The sequence below is a fragment of the Phodopus roborovskii genome, unplaced genomic scaffold (genome assembly GCF_943737965.1).
Source record: "Phodopus roborovskii unplaced genomic scaffold, PHOROB, whole genome shotgun sequence".
NCBI classification, from domain to species: Eukaryota; Metazoa; Chordata; class Mammalia; order Rodentia; family Cricetidae; genus Phodopus; species Phodopus roborovskii.
This window is the reverse complement of record NW_026126511.1, coordinates 45,400,296-45,413,798: the sequence shown is the minus strand read 5'-3', so window position 1 is coordinate 45,413,798 and position 13,503 is coordinate 45,400,296. Positions and strand designations below refer to the sequence as shown.

At 44.7% G+C, this 13,503-nt stretch overlaps 1 protein-coding gene across 1 annotated transcript in view; it reads right to left on the bottom strand.

Moving 5' to 3' along the window:
* The window catches only part of Dock5 (dedicator of cytokinesis 5), a 180,710-nt gene that overhangs the window by 166,711 nt on the left and 496 nt on the right, over positions 1 to 13,503 (bottom strand). The gene's annotated exons all lie outside the window — the stretch shown is intronic.

Below are 13,503 nucleotides of genomic sequence, written 5' to 3'. Positions count from 1 at the left end.
GCTAAAGTCCTTGTTTAATGAATGCAATCAACACTCTGTACTTTATCTTACTGTTATGTCCCAGGAAAGCCCACAGCAATGCATTCATTAGATCGAAGTGCCTTGTTCTTTTTTTTTTTTTTTTTTTAAGTTTATTTAGGTTTGGCATGTATGCAGAAAAGGACATCTACCATGTATACATATTTCCCTTAATTTTTAACAAAGTGAGAACTCACCTAGCCAGTATCTAGTTTAAGAAACAGAGTGAACATAAACAAAACGCCCTTGGCTTGATAGCACCTGCATGATAGATCATCTATATCAGACACTATCTAATGGTATATGCAGAGGCCTGCCTTTAAATGTCTATATAATTTTCCATCATGCACACATATCATAAATGATGGAGCCCAGCAAAAAAAAAAAAAAAAAAAAAAAAAACATATCCTTTTCCACATTTTCACTATAAGTAATATTTATAACCTCTGACCTTCTTATCATTCCCTATCTATCAGCAAGATAAACTCTTAAATCAAGTTGTCAATTTTAATCATTCCTTGCTGGAATGATTCAATTTTAACCATTCCATGTCAACAACTTTATTGTTAAAACCACTATCACTCCAAAGTCTATTTAGCCGATACACTACACGGTTATCGCAAGTATACCAATCTCCCCAGTAAGTTGGATCTTTGGCAAGTATGCGGCCATGAAGTTCACAGAACCTACCTCTGAATCTAGCAAGCTGGGAAAGAAAAACTCATCACGATCCATACTTTCAAGGTCTGGCAAATAGTCCTTTGCTCACCCTGGCCCAGAGGAAGGGCAATGCGCTCTTCACTCCCACTGAACAGAGAACAGCACCAGCACCTGCATGAAATGCGGCTGCATCTCTTCACCCAGTGTTAAGCAGTCCATTCCCCACCAGAGAATGAGAAGCTGATTCACCAAAGAATCAGATTCCAGGCTTGCACTAGAAGGCTTCCGAATGTGGCATCCTCACTTTGCACAAATTCATTTCTAACAGAACTACCCTTTTCCAACGTCCATGCCATTCTCCTGATCCTCCATGAATAATGTGCCCTCCATTCATCCCTCAATGCTTTGTCAAACACAGCAGTTCTCAAATCTGCCAGTGACGTGGTGACAAGTGGCCCAACTTACTAATTTTGTGATGGATACTATGTCAGCATCATTGTGCTGTGCACCATAGACCCAGGACCCCACAGCAGAGGCCTGACACCATGTGAGAAGTCAGCGGCCAATCCATGAAGACACAGTCATCCTCTTGGCAGGCTCAAAAATACTTCCTTCTACAAACTCTGAAACAGGAAGCCATTTAGTAGTGCCTTCCTGTTTTAGTAGGAAGGAACTTCAGTAGTAAGGCTTTTATTGTCAACGAATGTCTAATTTTTGCAGTGTTGAGGCAGAACATACACATAAGACAGATGTTCTATCACTGAACAACAACCCCCACTCCTGTGTCTCTCTCCGGTTTGGTTTGTTTGTTCCCTAAAGCAGCCCAAGCTAGCCTCAAACTCAGCATGTAGCTGTGGCTGCTTTGAACTTCTGACCCTCTTGCCTCTACCTCTTGATGACAGGTGTGTGTCATCACACACCTTATTTATAACAAAAACCCTACCTGGAAAATAAGGAAGAACCGGCATTTTCTTCTTGGGATGCAGATCTGATAAAGAAGTTTGCTCTCTCCTTGGGAGAGAAGAGAAGTTAGGAAACAAGTTGAAGCCATCCTCCCCAATGCTCAATGATTGGGGGTGGGAGGAAGAAAGGAAGAGCAAAGGGAGCCGAAAGATTGTAAGACTAATAGGTAACTTCAGTGAAATAGTATTTTCAGGACACAACAGAGACTGTGCCCAATATGAACTCAGAGATGGTGACACAGTGTACAAGGCCTGTGCAATAGAGGGGGGATGATGGAAGGTGTGTGACCTCACTTCTAGCTGAGGAGCTATTATATAAGCATTTGGTAGCTACTGGGAGAGGAAGAGTCAGTTCCTTTAAAGTGACCCCTGGTAGGCTGGCCAAGAGTCAGGGCAGGCCCCGGATTTCAAGGCTAGCAAGGCAACACAAACAGGTCTCCATGGAGAAAGAAGAAAAAAGGTAACCTCGGGGTATGTGGGAAGGGATGAGAAGGAAGGTTGACAGGGAGTTAGGATAAGAGTTGAGGGGAGTGAATAGCTTCAAAAAACATTGCATGGAAATTCTCCACGAATTAATTTTTAGTTTTAATATTTAATATATATGAAAGTCAGCTGCTGTCAGCTGTCATGTGACACTGGAAGAGTCCCCTATGCCTCTGGACTTTTTTTCTCCTCTAACATTGCCCAAGAAGGGCTGCTGCTGGGATCCAGTTCTTAGGACATTTTGTCACACTCTCTCTCTCTCTCTCTCTCTCTCTCTCTCTCTCTCTCTCTCTCTCTCTCACACACACACACACACACACACACACATGCACACACACAGCCGGGGGTTGGGGGGGACACACCGCAGAGCTGTGAGATTTTACAGCATCCTTAGGATTGGGTTCACAGCTCATCTCCAGCAGTAACACCTGGTGTCCTAGTTACTTTGCTGCTGCTGTGAAAAGATACCATGTCCAAGGCAACTTATGGAGATGGAGTTGACTTGGGTTTAAGGTTCCATGGCGGCAGAGTGAAGGCATGCTGGCAAGAACAAGGTGAGAGCAACTGAGCACTCTGATCTTGAACCCCAGAAAGCAGGAAGAGAGAGAGAGAGCAAACTGGGAATGTGACAATGCTTTGAAACCTCAAAACACGCCCAGTGGCATACTTCCTCCAGCAAGGTCACACCTTCTAATCCTACTCACACAGCTTCACCAACTGGGGACCAAGAATTCAAATGTCCAAGACTATGGGGGACATTCTCCCCCTCTCTCTCACCCACGTTTGTTTTTAGAGATAGGGTTTCTCTGTGGAGTTCTGGCTATCCTAGAACTCACTCAGTAGACCAGGGTATCCTAGAATTCACTCTGTAGACCAGGCTAGCCTTGAACTTACTGATGATGACATTTATCATTCAACCTACTACACCTGGGATTCGAAGGCCACATGGTTCCATCTTCACAGAACACAGGGTACCCATGTGACAAAGTTACCACAGGATATATTTGTGCTCATCTTATCTGAGTCTGCAACAGCCTGATTTCCAGAGAGTGCATCTCTGCTGCAATCTCCTTCCCTCATGTTCCCTGCAAGGGCAGAGAGACTAAGATCCTTAGAGGAGGGTCCAACTGGCCCCTGATGTGGACAATCAAGAGTTGTATCAGGCTTGAAAATGGAAGAAGATGGCCCAACCAGCAAAAGGTGGAAAACAATTCTGACACCATTTGAACAACAGGGAGGGGCTGTATGGAGCCCATGTGCAGACACACAAAGCCCACTTGTCTCTGGCTGGGATCCTGGTTGCCAGCAATTCAGTCACTGGATGGGGCCTGTCAGCTTGGGCTCAGGGGAGAACACTGAACATCACTTGGAAAAACACAATGAATTCATGCACTTATCAGCTGCTTCCCTGGTCCCATTTCTGCCTCCAAACAACCTCACCAAAGCCCTTCTTCAGGCTTCCCAGCAAAACCCACTAATCCCAAAGCAAATTGGGGCTAATTATAAACCAAGGTTGAAGCATTACTAAAGAACTCGCCACATCTTTTGATGCCCACAGGGAGGATGGACACTATAGATGCTTTTACCTCTGTTGTAAGTGGGGAAGTACATTTCCCTCCATGGGAGGTAAAATGTTGGTTGGGGTTCCCCCCCCCCTTCCTTTTTTTTCTGAGACAAGGTCTCTAGCTGAGTAGGCCAGGCTGGCTTCCAACTAGTGGAAATTCCTCTGCCTCTACCTCTTGAGGGATGAAATTGCAGGTGAGTATGTACTAGCACATCTAGCACATCCATTGAAATACTTAGCACTTCTTGACCTCAGAAATACAGGCTAAGGGTCAAGTTCAGTAAGAGTAATTTCAAAGTCCAGGGTCACACCTTTATTTACTTGCCTACTATTTTTTTTTTTTTTAAGACAGGATCTCTGTACAGACCTGGTGGGTCTTGAACTCATGATCCTCCTGCCTCTGCTTCCCCAGTGCTATATTCCTAGAGGCAGGAGGATCATGAGGATGGACACTGTAGATGCTTTTTTTCATTTCTTGAATGTACTAAAAATCCTTTGTAGGTAAAGGGCTATGGTTGTTAAGCTATTACATTGAGTATTTCTGGAAATAAGCTAATAGTTGGGAAATGTTTTCTTTATAAGAGAATTTTATATTGAGAGAAATGAATTTCTTCCTGTCAACTCCTTTGGCTTGTCTCTCCAAATCCATCATGAGAAATGACAAGTTCATTACAAATTTCAGCAACAGGAATTCTGGTAAGTCTTTGAAGGAAAGGTCCTCACCCTATCCCTCAGGCTGGATTTGACTTCACCACCCTCCTGCCTCAGCCCTCCCACAGCCAGCAAGCTTAGAGATGCCTCTTGCCAGTCGGTAACCATTTTCTTTACCTCACTACCTACAATTACTTCCCTTTTCTCTAAAGATGGCCATTGCATGGTATCTTTATTCCGACAGGAAAGCAACACAACTCCTTTTGTGGTACTGGAGGCAAAGGCTTTTCCATATCTCCCTTCTCCCCACAAGCCACACCTTCTTTCTGTGCCAATTCCTGCTCAACATGGCACCATCCAATGACTCAGACCAACATCCCAAGTCTATTTAATATCACCAACTTCTTCTTTCCATTTAGCCAAATTGGCCATGTACCTCCATAAACAATGAGAAAGGTCTCCATTTTCTCCCTATTTAATAAACGCAATATTGATGATTTTAGTTCTTCTCTTACGACAGTGTTCACACAGCCCTGTGATTATAAAGTTCACGAGACCTACTTTCTCCATCGATCAGATGTCCTGTTTCCCATTGCCATGTATCTTGTGGGAAGCACGTGGATGCATATTCTCTGATGAGTGGGTAGACCAGTTAGGTAACTGATGGCCATACAGTCACCTGTACCTCTGCATATTCACTGGGTGCTAACTGCAAGCCAGGTACCATTCCTGGGGCCAGGGTATGCTGCTAAAAATCTGAGAGCTGCTGACACCTCCTAGATTCACGTTTTAGTGTATGAGCAGACAGTAAATCTCAACAAATAAAGGGCTTTACCCACAGAGGCGTGACTCTGAATGGTGGTTGCTTATGCATGATGGACCTCAGAAAGGACTGTCTGAGGAAGAGTTGTCTGAAGACCTGAATAATCAAAGAGAATTGGATTCAACATCCAGGAAGCACATTCCACAAGAGGGAGGCAAGTGCCAAGGCCCTGAGTCAAACTGAGCTTGCAGAGTCCAAAAGACAGAAATGACGCCAGCGTGGCTGGAAGGAAAAGGGATGCAAAGGGGTAGAAAGAACATGGATCTCAATGCACAGGGCATGTTAAGCTATGACCAAGAGGTCCTACATCACTGACCACACCTGGAAAGCATGGAGGACTTATGGGGGAGGAGCCTTGGCTATGTAAGGATGAGAGAGGGGAAAGGGCAAGGAGTTGCTGGTCTGAGGACAAACTATGGAAGAAGGACAAAATTGGTGACAGAACAAACTTGGGATGACTCTGGGCTTAGGGATGACAGGAAGTGGGGAAGGTTCTGGTGCGGGGATTGTTATCCTAGTGCCTAAGATAGCTGCCTGATGTAAGCAGGATGGGATGAAGAGATGCCAGGAAGAGGCCTGCAGGGGTCCAAATCTGGAGACAAAGAGACTCATATCCAAAGAGACAGCATGCGGTCACTGGTATCAGGCAGGCAAAGCAGCCACAGAGACCTGACAAAGCAAGAGGGCAGAGTGGACAGAGGTGGGTCCACGAGAGAAAAATCACGAAGAGATGGGATGAGAGGGCTGGACAAGTAAACCCTCCAAGAGTCACCTGGGGGCCCAGAGCACAAGGTTCAAGTCCTAACACAGCATGGCGGTGGATGCCTTAGATGCCTGTCACCTCAGCACTCAGGCAGCAGAGGCAGGAGGACCCCAATTTTAAGGTCATCGTCCTTTGTATTTCACTCAAGCCAACCTGCTATTACATGAAAGCCTGTCTCAAAATGGGGGTGGGCGGGCACAGCTGTATTAAATCTGCCAAAACAGAACAGAACGGAAGCCATATGGGACGAAAGGGATTCCTATTTCCAGCTCTCCTTACCTAACTACAGCTTATCTTCAGCATCCAGCCTCTATTCATTAACATTCATTGGCAACTCCCTTAACAATTCTGCTGACATTGTCACAAATCCATGCAGAGCGGTGACAATGGTGCCCAAGTCTCAAGAGAGACCAAACAGGGTGACACTTTCCTTCTGCACTCCAAAACCTCAGCGGATCGCCGAAGCTTCAGGCAGTAACAAAGCCCACATACTATGTTTTTCCTATACATACAGAGCTAAGACAAAGTTCCACTCATAAGTTAGGCACCATAAGGGAATAACAATTGTAATAAAATAGACCAACCATGACCATATACTTAAGCAAAACGTCCAGGATTATTACTTTTGGGCTTTGGGGCATTAATAAGCAAAACACAAACACAGCATTGCCAAAATCTAGTCAATCTGATGACCATGATGGCTCTTTAGTGACTACCAGATGGGCAGTGTATACAGCATGGATACTGCAGACAAAGGGATGCTCAATGTCTGGAGGGACAGACTAGGATGTGTGTGTGTGGGGGGGGGTCACCATGCTACTCAGAACAGCATGCAATGAAAAAGAAGAAGAAGAAAAGAAAGAAAAAAAATTGATGAATTACTTGTTCTGGAAGTTTCACTTACTATGTTCATTATCATAGATAACCCAGGCTGTGGAGAACAATCTGGGGGAAGAACCACTGTAATTACTGACTCGGTGTTTCCTGCAACACTACAGAACACAGCAACCATGAATAAGGAGACTGGAAAGATGGCAAAGAGAAAGAATCAGCCAGGCACCAGCCTCCCCTCTTTAGTAAGAAGCAGGTAACAGTGTCCAGCCAGAATCCAACCCTGCTACTTCCATTCCCCATTTCTGTAACTGCTTCTTTACATGGCAGAGACCGAGAAGAAGAAAGAGCTCTGTCAATGGCTGTGTTAAGTTAAAAAGAAAGAAAGAAAAGAAAAAGAATTTTAAAAAAGCCAGGCAAAGAAAGAAAATATCACATAAAAAATGTGTGATGCCAAGTAGGTGTGGCTCTAGCCATCACGGTACCCCCCCCCCAAGTAAGTGGTCTCCAACAATGAGTTCGGGAGAGGCTAGACAGAGTTAGGAAGCTTGGATTAGGGGAGGGACTACAGGGCTTAGAGACCTGTGCCTATTTGCTTCTGCTGGAAAAAGCAACAGTATCTCCCAGCTCTGCTCTAGTCCTTTGTTACATGATGCCTAAAACAGGGGTGTTGACTTGGCTCAGAACCCTTTCAAAAAAGAGTTCTCTAGGTCATCTCTGTGGCTGTTCACATCAGATCCAAACCGACATGTTTTTAAAGCAGAATTTAAAATCACTGTATGGGCCCCAATACATGGGAACATCAATACATATACTTTTAGAACAAACTTTTTTTTTTCCCCAAACAAAAACACTTAGAAGCATGCATTTTGGCATACTTATGGGATTTTAATTTTTTTAAGTTTATTTTATGTGTATGAGTGTTTGCCTGCATGTATGTATTCAGCATGTGTATATCTGGTACCCACAACAGTGAGAAGTAGCCGCAAATCTACTAGAACCCGGGTTGCAGACACATGGTTGAAAACTGAACACTGGTGTAAATACTCTTAGCCACTGGGCCATCTCTCCCGGCCCCTTGTGTGTCCCCTTAATGTCTGGCTTCACAGATGGAAGCTGGAGTTCTCATATGAGCCTGTGGTCCTGCTGAGCCACTGCCATGTCACTCTTAACTCTGGGCAAGCTCCCACGTACACCCACAAGAACATGAGTATGGGAAAGGGACAAGACTTTTTCAGTATCCCTATGAAAAGCTTCTGCATCTCATGAGCCTCTGAAAACCTCCCCAGACCCCTTCATGTCCTGAACCACACTGACATGGTGTTCAGAAGAGCATCTCTTTGGGAAAAGTTAAACAGCACCCACAAGTCCTGAGGCATGTTAACTCTCTGACCCCTCTTCTCCTAGCCTCACTGTTAAAGCGTGAACACATCAAGGATGGGTTCTTCCTCAAGTGAATGCAACTGTGTAATATCTAACACCATCACAGGTAGTGATGTGTTGACAAATGTTAATTACTACTGTGTCTCTCAGGTGGCTCCACAACTAATCAACTGTGTGAGCCTCAACTGAGGGCTCAATTTGAATTCAAAGCCAGAAGTCTGGTAGACTTGAATGGAAGAGAAAGTAAGTACCCTCTGGATTTTGTAAGTGGCACTCTGCATTGACTTCAACTGGAGCTGGGTCCTAAGCCATGGCTGGATGAGCAGAACTTGAGACATTCCCACCAACAGGCACTTTCAGATCCTATCCAGAAACTACCCATATATGCACTCATCAGTAAGTCAAAATTATTGTAACTATTGTTGTTATATTGTTATTTAACACACTGATAAAGGGTATGACATCAAAAATGAGAAGCAAATTGAAAAATATTTCAATACAATGAGTCTCATTTTCAGTCCTCTGCATTTTATTTGATGTACTAAGAAATTTCAACCTGTGAGGGATCCCAGAGCATCACCAGATTGCCAAAGAGCCTCATGCAATCCTGATGCCAAGAACGAACCCCTGGAGTGAAGCAATTCACTTGCCCTCTCTAGGTACCCACTTCCTCTCTTTAAAGGAAACTGGAGCCACTGGGGTTAGCTGATAGAGTGGTTTCCTAACATGCACAAATCCTTGGGTTCAATCCCCAGCATACATAATGTACCAGGTGATGTTAACATGCCTAGAATCCTAGCATTTGGGGTGGAGAGAGTCAGGAGTTCAAGGTTAGACTGGGCTACAAGAGACTTGTCTCAAAAAAGGAAATTAGAGCTGGATTTGGTGGCATATACCTGTAATCCTATCATTCAGGATGCCTAGTGAAAAGGATCATAAGGCCAGCCAAGGCTACTTATCTCAGATTTAAAGGTGGGGGGGGGTGCTGGGTAAAGGGGTTCTGGGACTGAGGGGATACACAGTTCTTGCAGAGGACTAGAGTTCAGGTCCCAGCACCCACATCAGACAACTCACAACCACCTGGAACTCCAGCTCCAGGGCGATCCAACACCTTGTGACTTGCATGAACACCTGCACTCATGTGTATACACCCATGCATATAAAAACATGATTACGAATAGTAAAAATATATACTTAAAAAAAACAAACTGGACTAGTCACTATTAAATCCCCTCCCTGATGTCACACCCCAGCCCCAGGAGTATCGTGCCCAGGGAGAGGCAGGATGGCATGAGCAGGGCATGGGCTGAATACACCAAGAAAGAACAAGTCTGGCTTAGTTCTCAAATTCGTACTCAAGGATCTGCTCTACAAAGCCCGATGCTTGAGGCTAACTGGGGCAAGCACAGCTAAAGTGTTGGAGGGCTAACTGTGAAGGCCAGTATTTCCCTCCAAAGACTTCCTATCACTCTACAGATACCATAAATCCCAACATGCATCAGTGAACTGCTTTGCAAACAAGCCACAAAGAATATAATCTTTGTTCTTGACATAAATGGCTTATGTAGAAACTGACTTAAAAATATACTTGAGCTGAGTGTCATGATGCATACTAGCTAATGCTAGCACTCCCAGGGCTAAGGATGGAGAATTCCAGGCCTGCCTGGGTTACAACAGGGAGACCCTGACTCAGAGAGAGACATACTGAGAGTAACTGAGTGGCAAGCATATTTATCATTAATATGTGCTTAAAATTCAAATATTAGTATTTTACAATTCCATACACTTAAACAGCTAAAAGACTGAGTCACAAGCCTGCATATATAGGCCTGTAAACTCAGTTACTCAGGAGGCTGAGGCAAGAAGATTCCAAGTTCAAGGCCTGCCTGGACAACCTAGCAAGACTCAATAATGAAAATGAACTGTTCTGGGAATACAGATCAGCAGTAGAACCCTTTCCTAGTACTCACAAGGCCCTACGTTCAGTCACCAGTACTGCAAACAAATAACATTGAAAAAGAAAAGTGAAGGAAAACATAATGGTAACTGGCTTCAGAGAATAACACACTTAACACTAAGTACTTAGCACTTCTGGTAGGTCTGCAGGCACTCAGTTCTAAGCACCTCATTCTGGAGTACTGATACTGAGTGTTAAAGTACTTACTCTAAAGAATTAAGTCTCTCAAGCCCCCTTTCTGGATAACACGGATGTACACAATGACCATTTAGGTTCGCCTAACACTAGATGCAGAACTAGTATTTTAGTCAAGAACTAAGGACTCCCAGACAAGTTCAGTCCCTACTGAAAAACAACCAAGAGGGGACCAATCAGAGGTGACAGTGAGGACCACAGTATGGACCTGTTACCTTTCCCAATACAACAATTCAAATGCAGATCACAGTCTGTCCTCACCTTCCCTGAGTGACAGCCTCCTCAGCAGCATACAACCATAGCTGGTGAGTCACCAAAAGCCTCAAGATGGCTACCGGGTAGCTTCCTTCATCAGCTGCCCTCGGAAGTGACAACATTCCTGGGCAGAAAGGCCACAGCAGTACACCTAAGGACATCCACACAGCCTAAGGAATGCTTCCCTACTCCTGCACAAAATGGTGGGGACTCTGGCTTCTTCCAGTAAAAGCCATACTGGGACAAGTGAGGTGTCAAAGTTTAACTGGAGAAAACGGTGCTAAATCTCAAGAAAAGTTATGTTAGCTTGTTTTATAAGGGCACTTCAACATTAAGGGCACATACCACTGAATAACTAACTTAGAGAGGCGACCTCTTGCCCAAAGCAGACACGTTCTAAAACCCCGGGGATCTTGAAACTCTGTACATACTCTGCATTACATGCCTATGGTAGTTCAATCTACAAATTAGGCACCTTAGGACATGAGCAATAACTAATAATAAAAGATTATAATAATGAATCAAAATGTAAGTTATATGAATGGGTTCTCGTTCATGTCTCATTTCATATTCGGGCCTCAGCTGACTATTAATAACTGTAACTGCAGAGAATGAAACTTTAAGGGGGGACTACTGTTTACCTGGCAAAACCTTCTGATTGGCAGAAATTAAAACAAACAAACAAACAAAAAAAACCTTCGTTTGCCAGAATTCTTCCCCTGGGGAGACATAAACAAACATTGACCTCCCTTTTTATAGGGCACTAATGACAACCCGATCCATGATTCCCTCGAAGTCTAACTTGGGGGAACCAATGAGTTCGCTGGGCTTACTTACGGAGCACGAGACAGTAAGTGACCCCAAAGCATTCTTGGTACCAGAAAATCTCTCCCCAGCATGGATGATGGACTTCCCCTTTCACCCTCTATGTATGTGCAATTGCAGCAGAATTAACACAACTAGCCATGCTTGGCATGGTGGTGCATGCCTTTAATCCCAGCTCTTAGAAGGCAGGTTCAAAACCATCAGTTCAAGGCTGCCCTGGTCTACAAAGTGATGTTCCAGGGCAGCCATGGCTACACAAAGGAACTCTGCTTCAAACAAACAAACACCTGGCCGGCCAGAAGGTGTCGGAGGGCAGGGCTGGGATCCTAGAAGAGAAACCAATGACCCTCCACAACCCCTCCAACATCAACCAGTCGATAATCTGAAGAGACTAGCATTCTCTAACACCTGGTGGTGGGGAGGGTTAAGGCCATAAAGTAAGGGTTGACACAACATGGAGACTGGGTGAAGAGCATCAGGGAGCAAATCTGAAGGAAGCAGTGGGCAGGTTTGGACCCAAGGGAAAGGCTAGAGAGGGATGAAGTGTTGGGAGGGTCCTGTAGATGGGGTCGGATCAAGCACAAGGGAGAAAAGCCCCAGGGGACTGACTCTCCATGGAATACTGAACCACAGAGATGAGTGGATTGTCTTCTTGCAGAGTTCACAGAAGGGGAGTGGAGGGAAAGGACTCCTTTATGGGAAATCTGAAAAGTGGCTCCTTCGGGCCCCTCTGCAGCAAGAAGACTTCCAAGCACAAGAGAGCAGAAGACTCATCCTGGACCTTGGTGCATATTCTGTGCTTCAACACCCACATCTACCTGAATCTGCTGTGTCTAGTGAAGTAAGTGTCCCAGATTATACTCTGGAACAACTTTGCTGAGATCTGCCCCAACGACCTTTAATAAATAATCCAATCCAGAGCAGAAGGAAATACTGGAAACATTCTTACTCCCATGCCTTTGAAAACATACAGCAAGCACACTGACGGAAACATACTTGTTGGGAACAACTTTTAACCTAGGTAAAATTAGAAAACACCTTTTATAACTGGCAATTAGTTATTGCTAAACATGTTTTTATTCATTAATTAGTACTCTATACTGCTCAAATAAATTCCCTCTTTTTCTGTGCAGGAAATGGAATCCAAGGCTTTGGCTATGCTATATGATTGACACACCCAACCCTTCATCGATTTTACAGTATTTCACTTGCACAATGATCAGCTACTTACGAGCAGGCATCTGGCCAACGGTCCTATCAGAAGTTTGGGGGTTAAGTAAAGACCAGGTGATCTGGGGCTAAAGAAATCTCACCCAGCCATGTGACCTGCAGCTATGTGAAGGAGCAAAAATTCTAAAAGAAAGTTTTGGGAATATATACATAGATACATATTTACCAATGTGTATGTGCAGGCTTTCAACCTGCATCAAATTAATAATATACTAAAGACAACCTGAGTCATGGTTATGGAGGCACATAGGACGTATGTCTGCAAGGAGTCTAGATGTCACAACAGACTAATTACTTCAGGCAGTGTTTCTGCAGGCCCGGGAGGAGGAGAAAAAGGGGCGTGCTGAAGGGAGTGAAGTAAAGGATTGCATTTCAAACCTGCCAAGGGAATGAATCCGAAAGAAAGTGATACAATTCTCACACAACACACTTGTTTATTCCTTCAAAGTCTCATTGCCATGGCAATCGTCCGGTTAAAGGTGAGTGCTTCCCACCTGACTTCCTTCCATCAAAAGTGAAAGTGGAAAATTTTTCTACCTAGGTCCAAATCCGCATAGCCACGGTTTCGGATCCAAACCAAGAGGACAGACAGCTCAACAACCACAGGGCACTAGAGGACTGGGAATGCCACGCGCCAGCGCGGGACCTAGCCCTTTCTTGCCCCACGGGGAAGCTGTGTCACACCTCTCCATCTATGCCAGTAGGGTCGGATGGGTGTCCTCACTCACACACAGCCCCAGGAGCCCCTGCCCTCCTTCCCACGCCACACACTTCCAGCCTCTTCCATAACCTCCACTCGCAACTTCGGCTTCACATTCTGTGTGTGACTGCGGTCGGGACTGTAGTCCCAGGGAGGAAAGAAGAGGCACTTTGGGGCTTCAGAGTCAGATCTGGGAAAGAGCA